The sequence below is a fragment of the Dermacentor albipictus genome, unplaced genomic scaffold, assembly GCF_038994185.2.
Source record: "Dermacentor albipictus isolate Rhodes 1998 colony unplaced genomic scaffold, USDA_Dalb.pri_finalv2 scaffold_14, whole genome shotgun sequence".
Lineage (NCBI taxonomy): Eukaryota > Metazoa > Arthropoda > Arachnida > Ixodida > Ixodidae > Dermacentor > Dermacentor albipictus.
This window is the reverse complement of record NW_027225568.1, coordinates 14,212,280-14,232,418: the sequence shown is the minus strand read 5'-3', so window position 1 is coordinate 14,232,418 and position 20,139 is coordinate 14,212,280.

The window sequence follows — 20,139 nt, the reverse complement described above, 5'->3', positions numbered from 1 at the left end:
TTTTTTTCTTCCCATGCTGTCCTCAGGTATTTTGGAGCCCACACTGTGCTACTTTATGCACAGTTTCATTTGTTAGCCTAACACTACAGCTCCTGTGAAGGACAAACTGAAATTTAGGAGTCCCAGGATTTCTTCATATGACTTCATTGTACTGAGGCATTGTTAACCTGACACGGAAATTGAATAATAATTGTTGTCCTGAAAACTTCGGTGTTCTGAAGTTTGTAGTACTGAAATATTTTTAGATTGAAACTATAGGCAGTCAGCAGGGGATATCTGAAAAGCTTGTTAATGTGGTGCTCATAGTAACGAGATTTCACTGTATATGAAGCCATGAGGCTTGATATGATTCTCAGCATTTAATGCTTTACAAATAATTACTCTTCTCATGCAAAACATTCTGTGTTACAAGAACCTTTACAACAAAGTATAGAAATGCTCCAATCTTGTTAACATGTCAGGGTGTCTACCAAGTTGACATTTACAAATTCCCTGAGCTTTCCAGGTTTTCCCCGAGTACCTTTGCAAATTTCCCTGAGCAACGCAGAACTATGTTTTATGTCAAGACGGGAAACCACGTCGCCCGATGCTGTCACTCTCTAGGAAGCGTGTGAAATTTTTTTTTTAAAAATGCCATAATCCAGTTTGAACACTAAGGAGTAGTGTTTATGTTATTCCAGAAGAGATTAGAAGGAAGGGGTTAGTAAAATGCACAGCAAATAAAATGTCTTTGAAAAAAATTGCAAAACCAGTCGGACATTCTCAAATACGCATAAAAAGGAGATGCGTACAGAAGCAAGTATTTTCGAATAAGAGCTATTTCTATTAACTGATAGCAAGCTCAGTGGTATGAGACCCAAACTTTGTTGCAGCGGGATTCAGCTGTAATAGTACTTTGGCCATCTCAAACACTATTAGCAAGAATTTAGACAAATCACCCCTCGCCAATCTTTTTAATGTGAAACATTCTTTGCCTCATTCTTGGTAGATTGAGCTATGTAGGCAGGCTCCTGTCTCGTCTAGCTTTCATAAAAAAAAATAATAATGTGCGACTGATGCGGGAATCGAACCTCTGCCATTGCGCGCCACAGCTGGGTACTCTAACCATCGGGCCACGATCACGCGCATGCTTCTCTTGTTCTAATGCCAGCCAGCTGTTCGAGAGACTTGGCACGTACACCCCATGTCACTTTGTCGTCATCTTTCCTTGTGACAGCTCATGCCTTGAGGCGCCACGCCCCGTCAGACTGCACCATCTCTAGGACTGGCCCACTTTGCCCATTACTTCTCTTGTAGCAGCCTACATTACTTAGAAACTGTGCAACGTTGTAAAGACTTCACGATAGCCCAAGTTAACCGCGTTTTTTAACATACACCGCATGAAATAGCCATAAGTACGTACGATAGTATAATACGTAGTTGCTGATGACGTCACAATACCGCATTCATCTCGCTTCCGCTCGTCCACTGCCTATGTAGAACCCGACAATCGCCATGTCGTAGGCTTGCCTTGAACGGCTCGCATGGAAATCATGCTATTGCCGTCATACAATCACCTACAATGTGGCTGCTGTCACGCTGCTTTTGTCGCACAGATACACTCACGGCCCACACGCACAACTACTCAATTTGCAGGAACTCCTTGGTCCACTTGGTATCATCTTGCAGAAACCCAAATGATAGTGGATAGCCAAGTACTTGCAGAATGTTTTGCGTAACAGATTCCTACAGTGCGTAGCATTCGCACAATTTTTTTAGTGTTAAAGGCACTTAAAGGAGAAACACTAAGTAATTATATCTTTCTTTAAATTGCATTACTCCGTCAGTTCAATTGCAATCAGAACTCTGCATAGACAAGTAATTCTGCCTGCCAACACCTATTTGTGATGGCAGGGAGAATTAAAGCGTGGCTGAATCACAAATTTGACTGAATTACCACTTTGGCTTAATTACAAATTTGGCTGAATTACAACTTTTGGCTGAATTGCAAAGGTTCTGCCAGATACTGATGCTTTGCAGTTCAGTCTTTGACTCTTACAAAATACATGGCAGCCCATCTTTAACGAGAAAATATTGAAATACAGGCACCATCAAAATATACGACGTCATGGCAAGATACTGCAGGAATTTCAAGGCTGTGCTGCCCCCTGTAGTATTTAGTTCTCACATTTTTATTTTTTGCTTACCAAACCTCTTCTCACAGTAATAATTACTTTGTTTGGTATTGGAGTAGTTAACTAGCACAGCTGAAACCATTTTTCTCTTTAAAAACACAATTTTTACAATCACAACGCAGCAAGTATCATACCACTTCGTGTGCATCTTGCTCCCGTCTCTGGGCAACACCATGGATGTCTCGTGGCTCTTCGCACAAAGGTTCATCTGAAACTATGTAAAGTGAAAAAAAAAGCATTACTACACGACAATAGGAGATCCAGTAAGGGGGTGTGAACCTGAACTGAGGAACGGTTAGGTGGAACCAAACTATTGATAGGTCGTGCTAGGGTGCTGGGATGGTGTGACAGTTGTTCTCCATCCTAGACACTTTGCAAACAACTTTGGTAGTTCAATAGGTGGCAGTAGTTCTCCCTAGCAGCTTTGCACATTCGCTATGGACAACTAAAAGAAGCTACACAATGTTGCTGCAGCTGGTCTGCATACAGAAGACAAAAAATACTAAAGGCACATGTTATTAGAGCGTCACAGATCCCATCAACAAAAAGAGGGGCCGAATATAGAAAAGTCTAATAACGAAATGAATTTCAATCGTGCATCCTCAAAAAAAGTAACTGCAAGGTGATACAAAATTTACCTCTCCTAAATAGGCCCAGCAATACTTCTGTTTGAACACAGAAGATAAACTTGCTTAGCCACTAGCTAATACTGTCATCAATATCACTTATTTATCTTTGCGCATGCACATGCCAGTAATGACCAGCAGCCTTACCGTTCTCCCTGAAAAGTGTACGATCATTAGTGCAGACTGTTGGGCCAGTTGGTGCATAATGTAGTGTTGTTAAGTAAATACGGGCAGGAAGAAACGAGTGTCTGTCCTGTACACTCAGTTTTTTTCCCCGCCCGTATTTGCACTTGATGACACTATATGTACGATCATTATAGTTAACCATTAGTACTAACATGTATGGAACAAAAACTTTTAAGTGAAAGGAGAGTTTAAGAGAGAAGCTGCAGAAGAAGTTGAAGACCGTGCACAGAGAGATGGAATTAAAAAAATACAGGTGTAACATTAGGAGACGGAAAGACAGCGGTGTGGACCAGAGAGCAAAAGGGGGTAGCCAATGTTCTAGTTGACATTAAGAGGGAGAAATGTAACTGGGAAGGCCATGTAGTGCATAGGGAGTACAACTGGTGGTCTACCAGACTTGCAGAATGAATGCCAAGAGAACGGAAGTGTAAAACAGCAAGGAACTGTGAGGAAATTAGGAAATTTGAAGGGATACGATGTGGTCAGCTGGAGCAAGACAGAAGTCACCGGAGAGCACTAGGAAAGGCCTTCATTCAGCAGTAGACATAACAAGGCTGATGATGATGATAATCGTGATAATGCCCCCTGCAAGCCTACAATTTCACTGAAAAGGCTGCCTGATTTTTCTGAGATTTTAAAAATTCACACTTATCCCTCCTTTATTCGGGGTAAATACCATGGCTATGGGAAGGATTACTTTAGACATCAGCACGAAGCAATGGCTCTAACAAAAGCAGGGGCAGAGGATGGAGAAATATCATTACTGATGTGCTAGTGCCACCATCTGACGGTGAGCGACGCCGCTGATAACACGGTCCCCGAGACGAGCGGTTACAATTGAAAGTCGTGGTACACTACCTTACCATCACACTGATGCAAAGTTTGGCACCAAGACGGACGGAGCACTGTGGGCGACACTTGCTTAGGCACAGTGGCATGTATTTGAGTGGAGTTAGTACAATACGAAAAGAGTGGAAAGGCAGCAAGGCCATGACAGCAGGAGCATAATGTTGCCGACCACTCTACCCATACGAGGCACAATCAAAAGCTTTTTGCTAGAAAAGACTTGTCAGATAGATGACCCACAGATATTAGACACGTTCCACACCTTTCACAAAAGGCACTGCAAGGCCTCTTCACGTACTGACACACCAAGCACCCGTGCAACAGGGCACATTGTAAGCAACACCAAAGTGCACAAAAGGTAACACCAACCTTGAGATGAGGGCTCTGCCTTTATTCCCACTGGCTTCAACATGTCTCAGTGAAGCTGCAAACAGGCAGTGGGCTGTGTTCTCTTTCCGGATGCTAGAACAAAAATAACAGCATTGTCACCTCTTTCAAATCCAAGCACCAGAAAAGCATGGAAGCTAGTCATACACTCATATTTATTAAAGCGAAGCTTTTTTTTTTTTTGCTTCTTCCCCCTCCCCCTTTTATGGTTGTTGGCTGCAGCTGTTTTGCCAATTATACAACTTGGATCACTGGATATGTGAAAATTGTAGCACTGTGCAAATAGTAATTTTCAAAACCAAGTTGAGCACGAGTTGAGTAGTGCCAGAAGTGAATTGAACTGAATACTTTTCAAGCAGATAATTTTATAGTAATGAATAGTTGTTATCACAACTAACATAAAACAATGCTCACATCTCAGTTGTCGAGTTTCTGTCATTACACACAATACGTTATGAAGCGTTATTAAAAGCACGAATGGAGCAAACAAGTAGTTCCTTCACAAACACAGGGCTATTCAGGCATTGCAAATGATCGCTCTACAGACTGGTAAATATGGCTACCCATGTGATGTAGCCTCCTTTCCTATGCAATTTCTCATGTTTTAGTATGTCTATACTATGCCCACAGGGGTGAAAATTGACAGTACATTTGCTTCCTTTAAACGCTTACTTTGGCACAGTTGATATCTTGAAATATTACTAAAATATTCACATTTACAAATAGCGACCATTCAATTTGAAGACCCTATCGAATAGGACACTATCCGATTTCGTTATTCGAAAGTTTTGAATGCTCGCACAACCCTCGCAAATGGGCCTGTGAGCATTCTTAGCTCATCATGAAGAATGGGCGTGTTCAGAATAGACAAGCAGAACAAAAGTAGGGAAGTTGCCAAATGAGAGAGAAAAATTTATTTACAGAAGAGCAGAAAGGTTGGCCTTAGCTATAGCTTGCTCTGGCCTGCTACTCTAGACTGGGGCAGGAGAAAACTGAAGAAGTCAGCTACAAAGACGTGGTCAACAAAAGCAGCCGAGTGCGGACAAAGACGTGAAGTGACGAGACCCTGACCACACCATGCAATGAGCACGAAGCGTTGAGCTACAGAGAAGTGAAAACCTTTCTGTAAACATCAAAGAAAGCTTCACTTATCCCTGATTAACGCATGAAGTGGGAGCTGCCAGTTTTTGATGCATCGCATTATATGGTTGCCGGTCAAAAAATTCGTGTGAAGCCAAGCCCTCTTTCCCAATACAGGGCGAGCATGTGCACTTTAAGCTCATTGTGTGCACAGGTGATAGCTGCCATCCAGTGTATGGTGACAAATGACCCACTGTCCACGATCACAATAGGCATGCCAACGCAAAACATTCTACAAGCCCGTCTACTTTCACCGTTCCCCGTACACGATACGTAGAAAGGAGACACTAAACCTAAGCAAGAAATGCCTAGGTCTATACAAAAAGGGGGATAGCAGGCAGTATGGTATGACCTCGTAAGTACCCGACCAGTGAGAATGGAAGGTGAACTAATGGGGACCGAAAACAACAGGATGCACCACTCATGCATTAATTACGCATGCACACGTTGGTTATGCCACACCGGGCATCCCGCAAACAAATTAAGCAGAGCCTCCTTGAACGGGAACGGTCAAAGGTATGCGTAGCATTGTAGGGCAGTCGGCGTGTTGCGGAATCTGTATGCTCAGCAATGTAAATATGTGCATCTTTCTGCTCGTACTCCTTATGCATACAAAATTTTAAAATGCATACTACATCAGCGTAACTGCCCGCAATTCATTATCATGCATAACAAATTCCGCACCACGCTGACTGGCATTAAATGCTATGTATATTTTGTACAGTTCCCGCTTAGGGAGGTTCCTCTTTAATTTTTTGTACAACAGCAGTAAAATGCAGGTGGGTGCATTAGGTAAAGGGGCGTGCAGTGAACCAATCAATGGTGCAATGTTAATGAACAAGCACTAAATAGCACACAGCGATGCATAAAAACAGAAGATAAAAGTTAAATGTTAAATGTTAATGCGAATATACAGCAGCATACAAAAAGGAACGGTGGAAATATACATCAAAACCAGTGTATACAGTGACCAGAATTTCTACAACAGCTAATTCGAAAGAAGATGTACTTCTCACTTCCTTTGTTTGTGCTCAGACTTTGCAGCTACATTGCATTTTTCTGCCTACATCCGTGAATGGAACTGTACATTTTCTTGCGTGTTTTATCCAGGAAAAAAAAAAGGAAAAGAGCGGGCACTAGTGTATGCACACCTCACTATACAAGAATTGAGCTCTTGGAGAGACATGAACTGGCTTCCTGGATGTCTGAAAACAGAAATCCAGATAAATGCAAGTGTTTCATTCTACAATGTGGACCAAAATATTTAGAACTTGTTACGAATATTGAGCAGCAACAAAGTACAGGTTAGCCCATAATTTTCTATTAAAGGTGCTGGAATAACAACGTTGGTCGATGCAAAAGCATAAAACAAATCCTCAAACAGTAGCGACCGTAAACAACAAGCAGTGGCCCCTGTCACCGGCACAAGATTTTTGCTTGGAATTGGAGACGGTGTTGGCACTTGTGAACTACCAACAAACAAACCCAGGAAATGAAGCAGGACAGATGGCGGTTTCATTCACATATTGGTCTCAAAATTGTGCATTATCAAGGTCAGTGGCAGCATACATAACTAGTGCAAATTATCACAATTGTCTTGCCCTGTTGCGCAAATGCCACCATACTAATTCCAATTATTTTTGCTGCATCTGCAGAGTAACTCAAGCTGTTTAAATACTGTGAACAAAGAAAGAACAGATAATCCTTGTGTGTCTTCGAAGTCTAAACGCCAATTCTCTCTGCCCGGTATTATGGCAGAAAGACTTTTTATAGCTAGGGGAATGATAATAGAAGTAATCTATGCACTGCTGTTAAGCATGCGACTGAACGTGACCTAAGATTTTGCTGCAAGATAGTGCTTTGATAACGTTTCTATCTTGAAGTATGCGAGAACGAACAAATAAGCCTAGGTCAGTCTAGGTCCTGGATTTGGCAAGATTCAGTCAACAATGTATGTTAAATCCTTTAGCCTTAAAAAGGGTGATGTTACCTCACATTCACTTTCTATTTTCTTGATTTATGCTTGAGATCTGGTACATATATCATCCCTTCCAGCTAAGCATGATGCAAGATAACAGTGACACGATATTTACAATGGCCACCGTTGAACACAATATACAAGCACAACATTGTGCAAAAAGAAAGAGGGCATTGGGACACTGAAACCCCAGCTTCATTACTTTTATGCTCAATGAAAAGATTTGCGATTGTTGCAGGGGTCTTATCTAGATAAGGCTAGGCAGTACAATGTAAAACCCTCAACTAGACATTGTACAGCAGTGTGCAGTACATAATTCAATGTATTCAGAAATTATTTCACTCCAATGAAACAGCTCCACCTATAAGAGGTATTTCACATGGCAGGCCCTGTACGCCAGGACAGATGAAGTCGAGACAAGGAACGCGGCACAAGACCAGCCCGAGGTAAAATTTTGCAACACAAATAGTCTGTGCATATGTTACCCAGACAGTTGTCACAGATATCAATAAACAACACAAAGAGGTATCTTCTTTCCATAACAAACAACCACATTCCCAGATCGCAAAAACTTCTAATTAATGTCTTTAACCTTTGCCACGTGCTAAAGGACACAGTTTTGCTCTCCACAAATGAACAATACGGTAGGTGCAAGATAAACTGGAGTCAAATGCTGCACCCACTGATGTGTTTGCAGTGTACCATTGGTGTGACAGGTGATCAGCAATATGCGATTACTTTGCCTACACAGCTTGATTCTAATCAATTCGAACAACTTCCCCTGTTCACCCTGTTTCTTTCATGGATGATATTTTTACTTCTATTGTGGAGCACTCAATGATAAAGGAAAATGGCAACTGAGCAAGTCACTGGTCCCACCCACAGCTAGACATATATTTATGCAGAATGATGAGCAAAACGAGAACAAGGTGAAAGCAGGAGCCAACGTTTCGACAAGTGGACTTGTCTTCTTGAAGCCTTGAAGAAGACAAATCCACTTGTCGAAACGTTGGCCCCTGCTTCCACCTTGTTCTCCTTTTGCTCATCGTCTTGAATTTCCATCTCCCGCCTACCCCGTGTTTTCCCTGGATTTATGCAAAATGTCACACAGGCAGAACGCTGGCTTTGCACCTTTGCGCTAGTCACCATGTCACAGCCAGCAGCACTTGGGAGTCCTAAATGCCATCAACAGCATAGTGCCTAGCTGCTGATGAGAGCCAAGTCAGGTTGCATGCATGTAAAAAAATGCTAACACACATATAAGCCCATGTCTTCATTTTGTATTTGCCTGTAGGAGCCCATCAGCATGAAGCAAACATCACAGGCCTATTAAAGGTTCCACTTCCGTGTCCTCTCCAATTCATCTGCCTTCTGTCATCCTCTTCCTTACAGATCATAACACCCTGCAAATTGCCGGGTATGTCGGCAAGGACAATCACCCTTAGTTTATGTCACAGGACAAGATTCACCGGTACAAGACAACATTACCCAACATTTGGAGGTCACTCCTTTCTATGTTGAACAGGCTTATAGTGGAAAGGGCAAGTCGTTGGATAGGTCTCCAGCCAAAGTTCTTAGCACTGCCCACTTCCTTCATGTTTTGCATCAGAGTACCCTCAGGGGAGGGTGGAGGAGCTCGCACCAAAACATAGGAAAGGGTGGGAGGGGTCATCAGGGTGTCTACCAAGTTGACATTTCCAAATTCCCCGAGTTTTCCAGGTTTTCCCTGAGCACCTTTGCGAAATTCCCAGAATGAGTTAGATCTTTGTTTTATGTCAAGACAGGCTGACACCACGTTGCCCGATGCTGTCACTCTCTAGTAAGCATGCTGAAACAAAAAAATGACTTAATCCAGTTTGAATAGTAAGGAGTAATATATATTTTATTTAAAAAGAAAACAGAAGGAAGGTGTTAGTAAAATGCACAGCGAAAGAAATGGTAAAGCCCATTCCAAATTGAGTCGAACATTTTCAAATACGAATGAAAAGGAGATGCATACATAAGTAAATATTTTTTTAATATCAGCTATTTCTATCAACTGATAGCAAGCTCATCTGTATGAGGTCCTGAACTTTGTCACAACTAAGGTTCTCTCTCAGCAGCTGGGAAGTCAACCTTAACTGTCCTGACATACTCTCAGCCCGTACACAACATCTCAGTGTTGGGTTTCACTGCGTAAACAATTTATTTTGGTTTGGATGAGGGACACCTGTGTCTCAGCATCAGCCATCACTTAGTTTTTTTAGCTCAAGCTTCTTCAAAAAGGTGGCGGCACCCTTCCTTTCCCGTTAATTCCTCAGTGCGTCGGTCCTTTCTGTTCTCATCCTCCCTCTACCACGCTTTCAACACATGGATCATCTGAAGCATCTTCTTGGTCAGTTGTACAGTCAACATTTGATTTCTTGGACTTCCGAGGGGCCGCAAAACAAAAAAAAAAAAAAAACGGGCAGTCTGAAAAAATGCATGTCTTTAACTGCCTTTAAGGGCTACAATTACCACAGGCACGTCTCAAAAAGCTCTGAAGGCCTGCCAGTACGCTTTTTAGGCATATCAGGGCTTGTACTGTGACAGAAGACGACGTGCACGCATGTGTAATTAAGTAATGTATACTGTGTCCCGCGACAATTGCCCCCTTCCCACGCTTGTTATGCTTCACCGCCTAACAGTAGTGTACCGAGGCGAAGCTAACTTTCGCAGACTGGCATTACGCAACGCGCAGTGCTCTGCGAGCTTCAAAGCCAATCGCTAGGATTACAAAGGCGGAGTCGGTGCCAGTGGTGATAGCGGCGAATTCTTTCAATGAAAAACACGGCACCGCACGGCAAGAAGCTTAATAGCGAACATAGAAGCAGCTAGGCCTGACGTTGCCGCGGTGGTGGTTACGGATTTGCGGATTTGCCTGCGAGAGTGCCGGTTCGAGGCGGCGAGATAATCAAAATAGCGGCGGAGGCGGCTTTGATTAATGCCATTTCAGACATGCAGTCAGGGCAATATACATTGACTATATGGAGTACGTGGTGGTGCCGCAAAACCGTGCAAATTATCGGGCATGTCCGAAAAATCGGGCGTCTAGAAAATCGGTCGTTAACTACACTGGCAATACATCGTGCCGATGACACGGCGTCAATAATGATTCGTTGCGATTCCACTGTTACTGGAGCCAGCATTACCACGACTTTCGTTCCCTTTCAATAAAGTTACAGCTAATTTTCCCTGATGGAAGCACAAATTCCCTGAGTTTTCCCCGAGTTTTTCCAGACTGTTCAAATTCCCTGAGAATTCCCGGTTTTCCCGGTTGGTAGACACCCTGCATGTATATTGGGCCAATACAAGCAAGGAACATGTTCAGAATCCATACCATCAAAAAGATGGACTTTGAACGTTGAAAAATTTCCTTTCATTGTTTACATGAACGTTTCAAGCTTGTTTTAACTTTACTGATGACACAAGGACCATCATAACATTTTAAACTTAAAAAAACTGTCTTAGAATTAGTGCTAACTCTGCGTTCATTATTTTCTTATTTAGTCTTAAGTGCTAGTATTGAGGCTACACACGTCACCGCAGAGCAGCGATTTCATCAAACACACTTGCTACCGAGTGCACTCCACAGCATGTGTAACTAAACTTTTCCATCTGACAGCCTGCATGTGACACTAACAGCAAAGTGCACTTACTCTAAGTTACGCTGAATTTTCCCATCTGACCTGAGGCTAACTGCAGCACTATTTCAGCGAGGAGGCTGATAGCATAAAATTTTCAGCCTCCTCATTGAAATAGTGCTGCAGCCAGTCGAACAAGGGGTGTAGGGCTCACTCCACTGTCCACACTAATTACCCGGCAAAAAAAAAAAAGTCGTAATAACTTGTCGCTTATCGACAAATTTTTATTTTGAAGGCGCCTTTGCCAAGCCATTGAGAACAGAGAACACTTCCCAATATACTACAGGCATGCCTTCTTAATGTTGCAAGGAATTTCAATGAATGCAAATAACCATGGGAAGATCTAGCAAATTTCCGAAAGAACAGACATTTAACAGAATAGCTGTAACAGATTATCATTTCACAAATCAAAACATGCTTTTTGTTCCACTACTGAGTGCATGTAATTGCATCTGAATAATAACAAATTTTCTGTGGCTATTTGAAACTCTTTAAAGGAGTACTAACATGGGCATTTTCTAACCTCATATTTTTTTTAGCCACATAAAAGTCGACATGAAAACATTAGAAGAAATACTAACAGGCCTATGGGCACCCTGTATACTTTACTTTTATAGGCAAAGGCTCGTGCTAATAGGCAAAGGCAAAGTGCTCGTGACCGTGCTCCAAAAACTAGACAATCGCCCCTTCACAGAAGAGAAAGTTCTAGGACACTGGTCCAGACGGGTTTCTGCACTCAAGGCCTTAAGGGCTTTGCACAAGTTCTTAAGGACATGTGAATTGTGCGAATTGTACGCCTTTGACTATTGTTGCGCGTAACATCGCGTTACTGTGTGCATTTTTCTTTTTTTTTCTTCTCTCTTCCTTCTCCTTTTATTCCCTTTACCCCTTTCCCCAGCACAGGGTAGCCAGCCGGTATTCACACTGGCTAACCTCCCTGTCCTTCTTTCCCTTTTGTCTCTCTCTCTTACTTTAATAGTGCTTTACATAAACCAATTTCCATTTTACTTTCCCAGAGATGTATGTGTCATGATGCAACAACACAGAAGGTGGTCACGTAACAACAATGTGATGTTTTGCCACTTGCTCCAGTTTGCTCAGTCATCTGCTCTGCAGCCACAATGGATCGCAGAGTAGCAGCATAGCAAATGACCAAATGAGCCAAAGGGATCAAATTACAAACATCATAAACATCTTCTGCATTATGACATCATGACACATCTTCTAGGAAATTAAACTAAAAATGCTTAGTGGAAACAGCAATGAATAAATTATTTAGATATTTGGGGGCTTGGTAGTATATTTCTTTCTAGAGTTCCAAGCATTTCATGCATTTTGTATATATAATTTCTTTAAAAGTAAGAAATGCCCTCTCAGCAGCACACCTTTAGGACTATACAAGAAACCTAAAATACCATGTGTCAACCATGCTCCTTTGCAATAACCTTCAATTTCTTTATGATGCTTACTATGATAGTACTGTCCCCATACTTGATTTCTTGTACAGCTACATTTAAAGGCGTGAGCCATGCAATACAAGAACAAATAGCTGTTTTTCTGGGCAAGAAACCATCATGAATACTTACAATAGCGTTTGTGGAAAGTGCAGGATATTTTTCCAGCACGTCTTTCACACTTGGAATTTCAGAGGCAATCCATCCTCTCCTGTCAGCAAATGTCCGCTTCATGCAGTCAGACAAATATTCATGATTCGGGCTAGCTTTGTGGCGTTCTTTGCACATCCCAGCTATATGGGCGGCAATGGACTCCTCATCCTCCCCGTCTGCCATATTTGCGACCTAGAAAACAAGTTAACTAATTACCTTTGCAAAAGCAGTACTGTAGTGCAGAGAGACATAACTAGACAGCAATGTTTGATAGTACTGAGAACATGTGATGCTTTATTGAGAAGTCATTTGTTTACTAAGAATGGTTCAGATTAAGGTAGTGCTGAGAGTATTGAAAAATACTAGACTTCATGAAGTTTACTTCACTGAGTATTTGAATAGCGATTACAGCCAAAAATATCATCCTTTGTACAGCAGCAGTAGCCCATATTGTTACCCAGGTCCCCATTTTGACCATTGTCACACCCATGTGTCACAAATATCCTGAAAGAAGTAGTGGGCATTTTTTTATTGCACATAATCACTTGCGAACACTTTCATGTCATTTGTGTCATATCATTCTTACAAAAATTTCGTTCCTTGCATTGAGCACATAAGTCTACAGCAACAAATTTGGCTTATAAATTCAAGTAGCATAAAGGTCTCAGCAAAATACAGCCAGAAATTTGGTGTCATCAATACACACTCAGACTACCTTCCTTATTTTCCTTTATCAGATAACTTCTGACCACCTCACTACATGCCACATCAAATTCCTTGACTGCAATATTATTTCCTCTTTGCGGTGACAATTACAAAATGCATACCAATAAGAGTACAACTTCTTGGAATAGGGTTTCTCTACAAGTTATCTCACGTACATCACAAAAATTGGAGGTAGTGGTCACAAACTGCTGACACCCACACTGTTCAACCCAATCTAGTGGCTGATAAGCCATACGATGAGTGTCCCGCTGAAAGCTAGATGCATGGTGAATACACACTTCTTCCCCTTTTCTCTCTGCACTTCACCACATTCCACGAGATAATAAGCTTCATCTTCTCCTTTTATTGTCCACAGAAATTGTGGCTCACACTCCCTATGGCGGTATTGGGTCTTGCTTTTGTTTGTGTATGCAGTCGCCTTCATTCTTCTCATCTTCTTTCCCCTATTATCACGTTGTCTAAGGCTCTCAAAAAGGCGATCATAATACAGCTTTGACTACTGCACTCACCCACACATCAGTGATACGTGACCCTACCACCCCCCAAATTTTGCGACATACAGGGATCACTTGCAAACAGTTAAAAAAAAATATTATCACACTTTTTGAATTCATCCATTAAGATATGTTATTATTTATTATGTGTTGAACATTTCAGGAATTGCGGTGTCATACCCTGATTTCGGAGTTGGCTATCAAGAGCAAAAAAAGTCAGACAAATTTTGTCAGTTCTGCTTTAGGGTACATACAGTAAACACATTTGGATTTATCTCCCGCATGTGAGAAAGATCCAAGTGCAGCAAGTGGCAGCAGTTGCAAATAACAGCTAACAACATGCACTACTTAAGTCCAGAATCAAGAATGGGGCTGACAGATGCAGCAGCACACTGTGGTATAAACGTTATAAAACGGGTAAGGTACCTCTGAAAGGCCACCTTGTCATCCTCGGCATGTTAGATTTCGTGGGTTAGTAAGTGACGTCACTTGCAGTTGTTGTCGGAGGCGGCTCGTTGTGAAGGGAGAGACTGCGAAGAAAATAAGTGCTGTCGCCCGTAGTCTGTAAGTGTGGTTCCTAAGGCGAGCGGACAAGAGGGGGAGAGTGGGAAGGTGGGGAGAAAAACAAAGAGAGACTTGAGGGAAAAAAAAAACAGAACAAGAAAAGAAAATTAAGGGTATGGGAGAGTGATGGGGGAGCGAGAGAGTAGGGAGCATTCAGGGGTGTCGTTGGCAGCATGCTTTTGTGGCTTTTGAGGAGCCGGTGTATGCGCGAGTAACAAAAAAGACCCAAAAAGACATAAGTTGAAAGAATAACTTGAGTACCGTAGCAGCAATGCGTCGGGTAATTTTGAAGGAGTTAAGATGGCTCCTTGTTGCCTTGTCGCCATCTTAACTACTTCAACATTACCCGACGCATTGCTGTTACGCTACTCAAGTTATTCTTTCAACTCATGTCTTTTTGGGTCTTTTTTGTTAATTGCGCACTGACCAGCTGACCGGCTCCTCTAAAGCCACAAAAGCATGCTGACAACGACACCCCTGAACGCTCCCTACTCTCTCGCTCCCCCAGCACTCTCCCATAACCTTAATTTTCCTTTCTTGTTCTTTTTTTTTCCTCGTGGTCTCTGTTTTTTTTCCCCCACCTTCCCCCTCTTGTCTTCTCGCCTTAGGAACCACACTTACAGACGTCGGGCGACAGCGCTTATTTTCCTTGCAGTCTCTCCCTTCACAACCAGCCGCCTCCGACAACAACTGCAAGTGACGTCACTCTACTAACCCTTTAAAACTAACGTGCCGAGGATGACGAGGCCACCTTTGACGAAGATAGGTCCTCCTATCAAAATGTTGGCCAGCCTTTCTTAGGCACCTTACCCTTTTATAATCTTTATACCACAGTGTGCACTACTTAAGTGAATTTTGTTGTGAATTAGGGTCTTCAATATATATATATATATTAATGATACGCTAGTTAATGAGAAGCCTGCTTTGAGACTCAATTCGTTTAACATCCACTGGGCATTTAGAACAGTACTGACTTCCAAAGCCGATGTGCATTGTAAAGTGACATGCAGCTGTATGCAGTTTCAGGGCACTCTATTGTAGGACCCATTGTTAGTCATGACAGCTATGGTTCCCAATAACCTTTCCCAAACAATTGTACATCTTAGGATAAGTAATAAACAAGATATCTGTACATACTGCAGTGGGCCTTGTCATTCTACGAGGCAGTGCAGGTCGCATCTCCTGTCTCGGCCTTTTTTCTGGCAGTCCCTCGGATTCATCGGCTTTCCTTACCTTACTTCTTTCATATTTGGCCTTAAACCTGAGGGCCTCACGCCATGAGTCCTGTAATTCCGCACTTCCATCAGCAGAGAAAGAAAAACATTCCTCCGCACCACAGTGCCTAACAGTTATGCATAAAAAAATTTGATCGTGCTGTCTGACCCCCCCTAAGCACACAATGCGCTTCACATTAGAAGCAGTTAAACATCTTTCCTTGAGAAAATATGTAGGCATGACACGTACCACAATTAACAACTTCACTTTATGTGGTCCATGCTTATAAGTGTGATGCACTGCCCAGCTGGAAACACTGGTCAACAGCACCCTCCATGCCATGTTTATCAGTTTTGGTTAGCACAAAATGCAAGGCACTGCTAGTGAATGCAAAGTGCTATGGTGTATCTGCTCATGTAAGGTACATTGTGGTGGGAATCCTGGAGAATATCATGCACTGGAAACTTTGTACCATACCTTCCATCATGAAGAAAGTACAGTGCTGTGCCGAATGCATACACAGAACACAAAATGTTGCATACACGACTTCATGGTGCAGCTGCTTTCAAGTATGTACCGAACAGATCACATGATATCAAACTGCAACAGCAGACTGCTGCAATGTTTCGCTACTCAATGAATGTACATCAACTCACACCTGCAGCTCCTGAACACTAACGTAACCAATTATTCAAAGTGATAAAACAATAAATAAGCTGCTAGCATTAGTGCCATGACGGGTATGAATGGTTGTGGTAGGTATTAATGCTGCCTGTTACTAGACTACTGGCCACAAACATGCACAGGTGCAGACAAACAGAGGTACACACAAAAACAGGTGCCTTTCCTGTAGCTGAACACATAAATAAAGTAAGAAATGAAACGTGAACACTCAAGCAAAGTAAGTAAGACTGGCTGTAGCACAGCCTATGATAGCATAACTCAGTGTAGAGAACTTCAACTTGTGCCACTCAGCCAATTCCATACCTCGCGACCAGCTTGCAGCACGACACAGCACGTCAAATCTATGGCGTTTAAGGCTATGAAGCACTGTAGTGGTGGCTCCAGATTAATTTTGACAACCAGAGCCACTTAACTATGCACCACAGAAACCAAGTACCGTATTTACTCGCATAATGATCGCACTCGCGTAATGATCGCACCCCTAAAATTTGTCGTCAAAATTCGATTTTTTTTATTTCCCGCGTAATGATCGCACCCCGAACTTGCCGCAGCGATATGTCGTATGCTAAGTCTAGCGAATAATGATCGCGCTTACCACCTGTCGAATGCTACGCGAACGACTCTTCAAGACAAGCCAAGCGGCCTGCACGCACTAAACATTCTTAAGTAGATGCCTCATTTCATTACTTTCATCACTTTCCGCACTTCCATGACAAAATGAGGTACAACCAAACTTGCCTTTATTATGGGTTGGCTTTATAATGGCTGATGTCAACAAAAACAATAAAGGCGCATTTCGATTCTTTTCATCTGCTTTTGCACTCGTGAGCACGCAACAAATCGCGCGCGGCAATGATAGTAGCCACGTTTACTCTGATACGTTAAAAGTGTGCCCTATTCATACGCCGACGCTTGTAACACAGCTAAGATATTCGCCCACCCTTAGCGGAAAGTCGTGAAGACAGATGCCCCAGTTTCCGCAGCATGCCCGTCATGTGTTTCTGTCACTGGCAGCTAAGCGCGCCCACCTATTACTGTCCCCTCAAAGTGGACATGGCTACGTTATTGCCGCAAACTTGCCGATATTAACGATATTATTCATCACTAATACGGAAGAAACTGTTTCAATGCACGTAATGTACTCACGAGAAGAAAAAAAAAGAAAATCGCGTTCGGCTCGCTCCGCTAGCCGCCATTTTTGTTTTGGTGTCCCGCACCCGCAATCTCGCATCCCGCAGCAAACGCGGACGAAAAAAAAAATTTTTTTTTTCCCGGGAAATTTAACCCGCGTAATGATCGCACCCCTGAATTTGCTTCAATTTTTCTGACAAAAAAAGTGCGATCATTATGCGAGTAAATACGGTATTTTTTTAATTTTGCTATTATCAAAATGCACCTGTAGCAACCAGGAATTGAGCCATTGAGCTTGTGTGCCTGATTGCATGCACATCACACATCCTTGAAGTTCCATGAGACTAGAGCGAAGAAGGTAGAAAGAAAAAAAAAAACACTAAGCCATGACTCGGTGAAACCAAAGCCTTATTGTTTGCCATCATGTGATGCTCCTCGGAATCTGTATTACATTCCACCAAATTAGTTTACCAAGATGAAATATTAAAAAATCTATAATTGTTATAAGGCGAAATGCATTTTGCTACTGCAGAGGGGCTCAGGGCAGGCACAATTGTGCAACCAAGTTCTTTGTAACAAAGTGCAAACTTCAATTTTGCTAAAAGCAATGTTCGAGCGCATGGCCGCATGTACATCTGTGCCTTCTACAGGCACAATGGCACTATCAGTGATATTATGCACCGCAAAAATAATTGCTCGCACCCTGAGCAATTATTCATGTGGCGTGTAATCTGTCTGATAGCGCCACTGTACGTGGTAGAAGGTGCGGATGTATCTGCGGCCACATGCTCAAGCATTCCTGTTAACACATATGAGGTTTGTTCCTCCCACATGGTGCTTCTTTTTGAAATTTAAAGAAAACCTGAGAAATATGAAAAAAAAAATGTGACTGCGCTCATGTGTATTCATATCGCAGCACTGTCAACTGTGTTTCATGCTTTATATATCTGTGTATAAGCGTGTATGTAAACTTCTAGATGCAAGATGATGTTTTTCCCTGCACTGACCCTCAAGAGAGAGTCAACAGCATTTCTAAATAAAGATTACAAAAGATAACATCGTTTAGTAAATTGTACAGAACCAAACTTAAACTGAATGTTATCATTAAACATAAATGCAGAGCAACAAGAAGAGAGCTTGCTTATGTATCCGGTTCCTGTCGTGTCCGACAAATTGGGGTACTTGGAGATGAGTGCCCTTGCAGCTTCCTCATAAAGCTTCCCAGGATATACCTAGTAAGATGTGCAACAATGATGAAAAACAACTTTTCCCAGCACACTATGCCACGTATGCTGACAGGGAAAAGAGAAATGACACTTGTACAGACTGTTTACACCAGTTGTACCCCAGTTGTCACAGAATACGTAACATTCTACAGTGACCCTAAATTTTAGCAGGGAACAGCTGCACAAGTGATGCAAATTATGATTACTTGGAACTGCAATTCTAGCTGTACTCATCAGTGGAAGTCACTATGCTTCCTGAGTGTGTTTGGTAATTTACAAATGCAAGACATACACCATGCACTGTGAGGCTATGAAATAGGCTGGACTGTATTACATTCTCAAGTAAGGGCTCTAAAAGTGTGCTTCGAGTGACGAACAGGAGGCAAAGCTCATTTCACCACTGCATACTTCTATTTCTGTGAAACCAGACCTTAAGTTATTGTATTAGATGCAAGGGCACTCCTGCAGTGGACATTGTGATACACGTGCCTCAAGATTGCCCTACAGCAACACTTACATTTTGTATGAGCAGAGGTCGTTGTACAGCCACTGAACAACTCTGCGGCGGTTTTCAAAATACTGTCCCTGGCTGTGCCTCTCAATGCTCAGCTTTATGTCGAGGGGCGTATTTGGGAGTACATACACCGTATGTACACTTGGAAGCACTGCAGTTGGCGAAACTTCCTCAATGTTGAGGACATCAACAATCGTGCATAAAATTAAAGATTGCACGTGTGTATGCATTGTGAGTCCATGTCAAAGTTGTACAGAATTAAAACAGAAATAGTGCTACAATATTATGGCAGTGAGATGCAGAACAAAAACAATCCATAAACATGCAGGGGCTAAACAGAAGCACTGCTGAGTAATTTTCTTGCAGCAGCGGCAAAATGAGAAGGAAAACAAATGGGTGGCAGAAGTGAAATCATGGACAGAACAGAAAGCACAAGAACTACTGACTCAAGTGACATTTGTGATATTACTTCTCTGTACTGAGCAGAAATTCGTCTTTAGGCCACATGAAGCCCCACCTTAAATTTGCTTGTGCCATGGCAATTAACAAAGAAAGTTTAAGTACATACAATTGAAAACACAAACACAGCCACCAGATTGTTAGTGAATGAACGATGTGCCATGGTGTTAGTTCCTGCGCAATCGGATTTGCGCCATAGTATATTTCCATAGTTTCATCAGTGGACACTGTTGCCACTTCGAAACAATGCAAGGCAACTGTTTTTATGTCTGTGCATCGCGGCTTTGTGGATATATCAGTCGATCTGCGGAGACTTCCCCAGTGCTGATTCTACCATCTGGAGGTAATTATTTGACTTATTAAAGCTTTTAATGCAGTATAATGTTGTTTTTCCTTAATGCCGAAAGTAGTCGTAATTCAGTAGTGTCACTAGCCCGATTGTTGTGCGCAATCTATGAATGCGCTAAGCCTTGCGAGCTTGCTACTTTGGCATGCCTAGCTTTTTGACAAATGCCGCGCA